Source organism: Synchiropus splendidus, chromosome 19 (assembly GCF_027744825.2).
Source record: "Synchiropus splendidus isolate RoL2022-P1 chromosome 19, RoL_Sspl_1.0, whole genome shotgun sequence".
In the NCBI taxonomy this organism is placed as follows: Eukaryota; Metazoa; Chordata; class Actinopteri; order Syngnathiformes; family Callionymidae; genus Synchiropus; species Synchiropus splendidus.
Genome location: NC_071352.1, coordinates 13,495,598 through 13,506,293, shown reverse-complemented (window position 1 = coordinate 13,506,293; position 10,696 = coordinate 13,495,598). Strand labels below are relative to the sequence as shown.

General features: G+C 39.8%; 1 long non-coding RNA gene across 1 annotated transcript; it reads left to right on the top strand.

The window, feature by feature from the left end:
* Nucleotides 1-217: 217 nt before the first annotated feature.
* On the top strand, nucleotides 218-5,635 carry LOC128751208 (uncharacterized). Its single transcript, XR_008413231.1, has 3 exons — nucleotides 218-470; nucleotides 3,169-3,289; nucleotides 3,600-5,635. It is a non-coding gene; the product is annotated as an uncharacterized LOC128751208 (long non-coding RNA).
* The last annotated feature ends 5,061 nt before the right edge of the window (nucleotides 5,636-10,696 follow it).

Here is a 10,696-nt window from a genome sequence, read left to right as displayed (position 1 = left end):
AAAAATGCAAGTCTTGTCTTTGTACTGAAGTTGGTTGGAGTGTGCCGTTTACATTTTGTGCGGCCCAATGTTGCGTGTGTGCGCGCGCGTGCGCGACTAAGTCAACAAATAAAGGCATGAGGGTGGCGATGAACAAAGGTCCTCATGGCGCTGATGATGTTTCATTTCAAATGTCTTTTACTGCTCGAGCTACATATCTGCAAGTGTTTGTGATGACAAAAAGAATAGAGCACAAAAAAATGGGGATCAATTCGAATTATGTGAGACTTTTGATGAACTGAGATGACGATGTAAGCAGTTCAAGTTCAGTTCAGGGGTTCAAAAGTTGGTCACGGCGCGCGTGTGTGTGTGCGTGCGTGGGTCTTTGTGCGTGAAGGCAAAAACGACTATTGATTTTGAAGTAATGAATACACACTCAGACAGCCACGCGACAACAGATGTAAGAGATTGCGTTTGGAGCAACTAGACAGGTAAGGCATTTTGTTAACAACTAAGTAATATTGATAAAATTCTGTCAGAAAATTACATCCAAGTGTGTTCAAAATATCTATTATAATAATAATAATAATAATAATAATAATAATAATTATTATTATTATTATTATTATTATTATCATATTTCGTATTGTGAGAGATATGCGTTAATAATATCATGAAAGCATGTCTGACGTTTGGTAACTGTTGCAGAAATTGAACCTTAGCTTGTTAAAGTGTTGTTATAAATAACTGAAAATACATGTGTATATATATATATATTTTTTTTTTTTTTTTTTTTTAATTCAATCATATGATTAATGTTTATTCACTATAGAAAGCAATAGAAATTTGAACTGTAATGGAAAATTTTGTGAAAAGCAATAATTCTGTTATGTTCTTTCAATACCTAAACTGAAAAAGCCGCAAATATGAGATCACATTCATTTGCCATCTCTGTATTCATATATATATCTATTTCATCAAATTCAATCAGGAATTTTTTTTTACAAATATTTATTTTGCAAATATTTATTCAACTAAATTAGTCATAACTCCTTTGAAATTGTCTTATTTATTCTGAGTTCACAGCATTTTAATTAGAGTAAAGGAAAATCTGATTCATTTGAAGAACATTTTATACCATTGAATATTGCAAATAAAGAACATTTGCATGTCCAGCACTTTATTATCTATATAAAATATTAATTAAATTATAGAGCTACAATTGTTTCATCATGTTCTTGTCTTTATTAACCACCACTGACGACAGTCAGTCAATAACAGAAGATTAAGAGATCGCTGCTCTGAGACATTCTCGGATTCATATCAGTTCAAGGAGGAATTAGGATCCCTGGAGCGAATGATAGTTCTCCTTGGGACTATTTTCTTCATTGGTATGTTTATTTTTTAGAATTTAGTATTATTATTTTTACTAACTTGATTTAAACTCGCTGCTATTATTAATTTCAATTTCATTTTCCCCCGCTCACTTGTTAATGTTAAATATGTTGAGTCATGCTTTAAAGTGCTTTTATCTTATGTTGTTATTGTTTTATTATTTTTGCAATTTGTTGTAGCAGTACCACCACAGTTGTAGCTGTACGAATGAGTTCTGCAACAGAATCCAAAGAGCTGAAGACTCACTGATGTCCACCACGGCCACAAAATCTTGTCTATGTAGTGAGATCCAGCAGTTGCAGCAGTGAAGATAAAATAGTGTCAGAGCACACAAAGTGTTATTGTTGGTTGCATATTCCCGTGAGGCCCTCCACAGTTCGGACTGAAGATTCAGACCAACCACGTTTATGCCAGGAATTAGATTCAACCAGAGAAATAAATGAGCTTTATTATTTTATTTTCATGATTTAAACTATTCACTGGGCAATGTGTGTCAAAAATGGCTACCGTCACCTCAGTACACACTCCTGAAATTACTTGATATGAAATTTTAAATGATAAAAGATGTTTATTAAACACACAAATCACTTCATTGATTGTCCAAACTAATATAACTAACCAACATTGCAACAGTGACCCCTGACTTAAATGATATGACATCTAAATGTGTGGTGGAGTGTGACTTACTACTAACTATACGAACTATTTTTTATCAGTCGCAACTATCAGACACCGATACAACTAGTTTGCACTTACAATAAAAATGTGAATCCTTCATCCTTAAATAAAATCTCCACACAGCTTGGTTCTGGACATCCAGGATCCAAAGCAATATCATAAAAAAGCCAAAATCTAATTTGAAATCGACTTCCTCTTTTTCATTGTTGTCAAATACAATGATTTAACAAGTAGAAAGTTGCAGTTTCAACTCCTAATACTACAGAGATTTGGTTGCTGAAAGATTCTAAAAGACCTTTTGGCACTTTGGCTGTGGCACATATATCTATACCAGCCTAAACCAAATATACAAGTAAAAGCAGAAATAGCGCCACAATCATACACTTCTGTGTCATTGATTCCTTGAGGGTTTAACAGAGAGAAAGATTTTCTGCCTTTTTCTTCCTCCCTCCTGGGGCATCGCGGGAGATTATCCAACCAAAAAGGAGCTACGCTCTTCATGTTGCGCCCAAACTAGGATGAAATGAGTGGATATACTGATGTGTAGGAGAGAGACGGACTGGTCATAGCAGGGAGAGGAGGATGGATTTGACCAGCGGGACGAAAACAAAAGGTGTCAGAAACAGGAAGAGAGAGGGGAAGGCGAGAAGCAACAATAAAAGCTTGATGGTGAATGTGTGTGTGTGTGAGAGAGAGAGAGTGAGAGAGTATGTGTGTGCGTGAGCGTGTTTGTGCGCCTGTGTTTCAGGCAGGAGACAGGGTGAGTCACAGTTCAAGGGTTTGAATTTTGTTCACATACACACTCTAGTCAGTTATCAGATAGTTAAGTATGGTAGCCCGTGTGTGTGTGTGTGTGTGTGTGTGCGCGCGCGCTTCCATCTGTTTCTGTCACTTAGTAACAAATTTGGTGTCACCCGCACCAGTGGAGATGAGAAACACACACACACACACACAACACACATCCACAGACCCTGGGTATGGTAATGTGAACTTAATTTCACCCGAAAACGCAGCGTTTGACCTGACAGTGCCCTCCTCTTCATTTTCATCTCTTTTCTTCTACACGTCATGCATATCATGAAAACTGTGTTGGGATGACATCACGCAATGAGCCAGAGTGACCCCTGGAACCTCAGAAGACTGGTGAGAAAGACCTGAGGACGGGCCGGAGAAGACGCCGGGTCTGTTGCATGTCAAGTTTAATCCAGAGAGGCTCAAAGGTCACAGTGCTGAGGAGGTGAGAGGAAAGTCTGTGTTTGACATTTTTCAAAATTGAAATCCTGAGAAATATGTTACATTTGTTGTTGCTGGGTCTCCAGCTTGTTTTTACATTTTTATGGAGACCATAATAACAGATATTTAGATATGCTGTTGTGTCCTGCATGAGAAAAGGAAAGTACAAATGCCCCAAATGGACTTAAAAAAGTCCCAATGAAGGGAATGTTAAAAAACCATTACACCTTCTCTCAAATGATGTATTCTCCCCCACAGATTAAAAATGAATGCATGAGTAATAATGAAACACTCTAAATATCCCAACCATTTAGGCCTCACAAGGAATCTCAACACATCTATGCCACAGTCTACTACCACAGGGAGTAACAGGAAACATGAAGCTGGGTGTGTGACCTTCAACCCCTCGCCTCTGCGAGTGTATGTGTGTGTATTCATGGCTGGATGTGTTGAAGAAGAAGCAGGAGGTGGGCAGATGCAAAGGTCTGTGAAAGGAAAGGTAGAACGGGACCCTTACCTGCAGCTACTCTGTCTGAATGAGTGTCCTGGTCTCCATGGTGAGAGCTTCAGGGGTCATGATGAGGTCATGGAGAGGGCAGAGTGTTGCATATCCGCTGAAAACGCACATTTCCTTTCTCTTCACTCATTGTTTTCTGGAGCTTCTGAAGCATGTGCTGCAGCTTGAAGTGTGTGTGTGTTTAAGTGTGTTTATCTATCCTAGTGAGGACCAATTTTGGTGTTTGTACGGCCATTTTGCTGGACCTCCCCAAGGTTAAGCCTCAATTTTAGGATGAGGGCTTCAAAATAATGTCATTATAACTGGGTTTAAATTTGGTTCAGAGTCCCGGTTAAGTTTCGCCATTTGTTTTGGATGGTTAGGTTTAGGGCGAGAGGCTGGGGAAAGCATTATGTAAATGACAAACCTCACAATGTCACCACAAGGATAGCAAGGCAAGCGTGTGTGGGCATGTTTTGCCAGACTTGTGAGTACCAAATTCTGGCAAGTCTCCTTCTTGTGAGGGCATTTGCTTTGTGAGGACATTTTGGCATTATGTCAGTGAGAGGTCCTCACAAAAGAAAAACAAGCCTGTGAGTGTGTGGCGGTATGTATGTGTGTGTCGTCCATTCAAACAGAGGTATTGGTATATAAAAAGCACATTAAAAAAAAAAAAGAGTCAGAGAAAAGACCACACATTTCTGCATCTCTGCATAAAGTGCTGAACACCATGTTTGTTGCTTCTCTTCTGAAGTTTTAGAATTTCCATCCATCAGTGCAATTTCATTTACTCTCCTTCTTCAACAATGTTTAGAAAACCATATGTACCTTGTGCTTGATCACTGAAGCTGTTATTAATTATTAATTATTATTCATTAACATAGTAAGGAGACATGGCAGGTTCGGCTTGTCTATCAGCGAGACTGAACTCTGAGCGCCCCCCACGGCCCAAACATAGCATGGACAATCTTCTTCCCTGAGCTGATATAAACACTGTCATAGCCAGGCCCTTGGTGGTGGAAGCACTTGCTCCTTGAACACAGTGAAAGTTGCCTCTGTTGAGCTGCTCAACAGAGGCAACTTACCTTGAACTTACCTTGAACCATCCAGCCGGCCAGCTGTGCCATTTTTCAGTCCCTTGAACTGTTGTTAGTCACCTCTTTCTACATGTTAAATTGTCGTAGCTCCTCGAAGGATTGTGTTCCCGCCTGAATGCCCAAACACAGAGCACATCTACAGGTGATGCCCATCATGGATCCCATCAGAGACCCTGTGAAGTTTTGGATTTTGTATTTTTGCCTTGGTGACTGTGCTCTTCAGTTGTGTTTGTTTTTTTTTTGAGAGAAATTTGGACTCCTGATATTTTGTGATTGTGTTTGTGGACTATTATTGGACTATTGTAAATGTTTGTCTTAAATTACTGAACTGTTCCTGCCTTGTTGTTTTTCCCTCAACATTTTGCTCTTGGGTTCCACTCAGCTCAGCAAACCTTCACAGTCAGTGTGATAAAAAAAAATGCAGAGGCAGTGTTGCAATTTATTTAATGTGTATTACATTAGAAAATGTGTTACATTAGAACATTTTTTCATTCTTGGCTGTTTTTTTTTAGTATTGTTTCACGTTTAAAGTTACACTTAAAGCCAAGTCCAAGCCGGACAAGCTAAAATGCCTGGACATTGCTCTGATCAATTGGTAGAAAAACAGAATCATAAAAGTCTGTAAAATACAGAATAAAGTTTGTTTGCCTATTCATGGAATTTGATAGTTCTTATGTTATAATGTTAAAATTCTATGAGTGTCTTCTGTCTTATTGTTATTTAAACTGCTATTAAACGGTCAAAAACTCATAGTGATGTTGAATTACTGAGACAGTGAAAACGTATCCACACAATACATGCAACACTCTTACTCATACTTTATAATTCGAACCAGCATTCCTGTTTCTGTCTTGTTTTTGTGTTGAGTTTTGCATTAATAGAATGACGCCAGGCCGACCTCCATGAATGACCACGTAATACTTACGACACCACACCACTACAACCAGTCCCTTCAATTTTCTTTCCAGCGAGCACTGCTTCAGGATGTTATCTAACAATTCCCGTGGGGGACAAAGGGTTTAAGTTCGGTTAAGAGCCCTGCTTGAGGTTAGCCATTTGTTTTGTATGGCTAGGTTAAGGGTGAGACGCCGGGGAACGCATCATGGCAAAGAGAACATGTCTCAAAGATGGAACACCAGAGAGGAGAGCGTGTCAAACCTACTGAGTACATGTTTACGTGGGCAGAAATGCGGCACAGCTGGCGCATCGCCAGAGTACTGACACATGAAAACAAACAACAATAATTATACTTCATTGCTGTAAAAGCCAAAATCAGTAAAGCACGTCTTTGTCTTGTTAAATTAAGGAGGGAGTGGTGAGCAGTGTCGTGTGCGAGCATCGTGCACAAAGTGTGAGTAAAAGACTTGCGTCAAGGACTGAAAGGACGATGCTGAACTGTGGCTGTTTGTGGGAAAAAAACAAACTATAAAAAATAAAGCCGATCTTCAAATCCATCACTTTTCCGTGCTTTTGATTGTTGTCTTCATCATGACTAAGTAGTCCTCCGTAGGACTGAAGTTAAAACACACCCATTCAATATTACATAATATACAACATTTGTTGGGTCAGTGTGGGTTTTTGCTCATTGTTTTTCTGCCTTTTCAACACAACTGCTGTTCTTGTTATCATGTAAGTGATTCCATAGTTATCATTCATGCAACTCACCACTGTATCCTGATGGATGCATGGAATATTTGATTTAAAAAAAATAAATGTAAAATAAGAGACTGGGGGAAAATGATCAAAACATGTAGTGCTTCTACCATCAACAAGATGAAAAAAAGAAAGGTGGAAGACACTAAACAAAACTCTGGGAAGGAGGAAAGAGAACCTTCAAACTCCAAATTATATAAACAACTATGACAGGAAGATTAGTGATTCGATGGAAACTGTGACGGCATTTAATAACAAGTCTGTTAAAATTATACCTCGGCTTTGCAGGTAATTGTTTGCAAAGTCTAGGACGCTGTGGTTCATGGCCAAGTGGAACCTGGTGATGGAAGAGGCAGGATACCAGACCTTTGCTTGAGGCAGTGCTTCTCAATTATTGTCTGTTGCACCTCTGCATTGTACTTAAAGTGTGTCAATTTATCTGAAATTTAAAAAAGAAAATTGTGAGGATGTGCAATTACACTTTATTCTATTAAAAGAAAACACTTCTATTCTCTCCATACTCTGCTTTATCTGAGGATGGGCACTGAATCTGGCACTTCTATTCTTCTATTACCGACTTCTGACTACCAGTTTTAGTGAAAATGAATGAATGTCTTCGTTGCTAAATGCTAGAAGATTGCAAACACTGGCACAGACAAGCTGCAGCTACTGACATTATTAAGTTCTAGTGCATTACCATCGATGAAACATGGAGATAAGATAATCCTGAAGTTGCTGAAGATGCTGAAGTCCCCCTGACTGATGAACCAGGACCAGAGGTTGACGTCTCTGTGGTGGACCCAGGTACTGCTAACAAGGTTGCCTGTGGCTTGAGAGAGTATATTCAGTCAGGAGGACATGGAGGATACCAGACCAGATCAGCAAGGCCTGGAGGTATGACAAGAGCTGTCAGGGTGGTCTACATTGAGAGAAAAGAACACTGGAGGCAGATGGATAAACCTCTTCTTCAGAGAAGGAAGCAAGAGAAGAGGCCATCAAGCCACCAGAATCAGAATCAACTTTATTGCCAAGCTCGGTGAGGATCCCACCAACTAGGTAAGGACAGTGCCGGTGCAGCATAGACTCAGTCATCGATACGGTGCTCACTGTTGGTTCCAGGCTGTAGGGATCTCCGCAGGTAAGAGTGAGTGACAGTGCAGCATCTGCATCTCAGTCTGCTGAGATGGCTCTATGAGCACAAAACACAGTGACTGAGGCACAGGCTGGTGCACCTAAACACTGAGAGACCTGCCTGTCCACACAAGCTGCTCCAGGAGGTGGATTCAGGCCCACTCAGCACAAACAAGGTAGTAATAGCTATAGTTCGAGTCTTAAAAGTTCACATTCACAAGCAGAACAGAAAATACCCTGACTCAAACAAAACTCAGAACAGGACTTCTTGGCTTCGGTATACAACTCAAACCCTTTTCAGTTCAACTTGCAAGCAGTTGTAAAGCTGGGTCTCCGGTCCCGCCTCACATCCCATGTTTGTTTACGAAACAGCGAAAAATGTAATCACAGATGGCAATATACACAACACTGTCAGGCTTATACTCGCAAAGGCAACTCTAGAAACATCTTTCACTCATCATCAGCAATCGAAAATAAAATGGACCTAAAATAGAACCTTGTGCACCACCACTATGAAATTTGCTTGTGGATGAAGAGAAGCTGCCTATAGTGCATGACACTGCTCTATAGCCCTGAGGCCCAGCGAATTCCTGAACCCAGAGAAACTGAACCAAGGAGGATCATGTTCAGTCCTTGACTGTGGATATATTGCACTGTTATGGTTTGCAGAACCTCACCTGACAATTTCACTCTAGTCCAAAAAGTGCACAAATGTGACCCACCAAATCAAGCTGACCAGAAAATCTCTCAATTCATGTATATATTGTTAAATAAAAAAAATAAAAAAATGTAAAATGAAAACGCAACCATTCAAACAGGTTCCGCAATCCTTCCAGTTATTTCGATTTCATTTTTTTCTTTTAAAAGTGGAAACTTCCAAAATGCCCAAAATTTCTGAGGAACCTTGTGTGTAGCCATTAGCGCAGTGTCTAATATTAGCTGGATGGCTGCTGCTTCACATCTTTGTCAAACCTTTGGTGAGCACAGAGAATAAAGATTTAACATGACCATTAATAAATGACAAAACAAGTCCACATATATGAAAATAGGATTTTAATTCAGAAGAAAACAAGTTGAAAATCACCAGTTCACACAAAAAATATGTTCCTTGTTCTGGCTGATGTTAAATAAAAGTCACGAGGAGAACTGGGACCCTCAGGAGACCTGCAGGACACACACATGTATGTGTGTCTCCCCATATGTATATATATATATACACATATTAAATGAAACATATAATGTTACAGTGTGACAAATATGCACGCACTTGTATATATAAATTGAAGGCATCATAGCAGTGAATATTAAAAAACACTAGAAGTCACTCAGTTACAAAGTTAAGTGTGAACACGATGTGAGGTTGTTGCTTGTTCTGGTTGAAATAGCCAGTTTGGACATCAAAACATATTCACCAGTGAAGATATATGTTGCTGCAATACCAAATACAGGCTGTTGAAAATGGAATATGGATATAATTAGGGCGAATAAAAACACTCATGTGCCCTTAAAGCCAAAGTTGACTGTATAAACAAAGCTCTGCGCACAGATGGGGTGTGTGTGTGTGTGTGTGTGTGTGTGTGTGTGTGTGTGTGTGTGTGTGTGTGTGTGTGTGTGTGTGTGTGTGTGTGTGTGTTTCACTGATTTACACCCTTTGACATGTCAGGTTGAGGAGGAAATTGAAGCTTAAAACCAAAGCACATTAATCTGCACACACACACGCAGACAGACAGAGAGAGAGAGAGAGAGAGAAAGAGAGAGAGAGCGCAGCTGTTGCTGTAATTTGCCCTGCCATGCTGAACACACTTATCACCATTACCTTGCTCTGTCTGTTAATTCAAAGATCAATTTAATTTTATGGATTCTTTATTGGGATTATAACTCAGACATCATCCCGCCTCCCTCACCCTGATTGACAGGTTTAGCCACCTGTTATTGACTTGAAAATTTATTTATTTGTCAGTTATGGTTTGTGAGTTATTATCGCAGACGTCATATTTGTGTGGCTGCTTTCAGAAAGTTCTCAGGTGTCAAGGTTTGACTGCCGGAGTATGGGATGTTGCTCTGCTGCAGCCATCTTTAAAGGCTTCAAGACATTTTCGCCTGCGGCCTGGTTTGCATTTACTCATTGCAATACACAGTGTAGAATTTTAAAACTGATGTTTGAAGATCACATGCTCTTATTTAAAATGGTGAGTGAGTGTTGGCATGTTTGCACGTTTCTTGGTTTGTCACTCAGTTTGGAAAGATTAAGTGAATTGTGGCAGTAGACATAGCCATGGTAAAAGTCAATGTAATATTAAAATTTAAGACTTTGGATACAGTAGCACTTCCGCTAAACAGGGTTAGAAATCCCAGCTGGATTCCAGCTGCTGAACATTTTTTTACATGCATCTGGACGTTTCTTTCTTCCTTTCGTTCTTTCTTTCTTTCATCCATCTGTGCTGCGGAGAAACTATTCCATTCAGTACACATCACCTTCACACTGCAGCAGGTGTGTTTAATCATGTTCATACATACTGTACACATTGAGCACACACACACACACACACACGCTGCAGTGTGATGGTGGCACAGCAATCATATAGGCTGGTTCATCGGCGGGTCAGATGCACACACACTCAAACACACTCCACAGAGAGAGATGGATGTTCGTCTGATGCTCCCTGCTGCTTTGCTAGGGAAATATATGGAGCTGAGTGAGCCGTGGAAACACGCCACGCGCACACACACATGCACCCAAAAGCTGCTTTTCATAACAAGTCTGATGATTTATTTAAAACTGTTTAAGTGTGTTCACAAACACATTCTCACACTGCCTCCCCACTCTCCTTCATTTATATGAAAATGAAAATTCACCCAGCACAGATGTGGCTGCTGTTATGCGTCATTACCAGAATAACTTCATCGGGTGTTTTCCATTCTCCTGCAGAAACGCTGTGTCCCCAAGATACTTCACTTATTTTAATATTTGTGAAACACTCATAAGATTGAAATGATTAGAGCGCGTATGTGGTGTTGAACAAGATGTTTCACT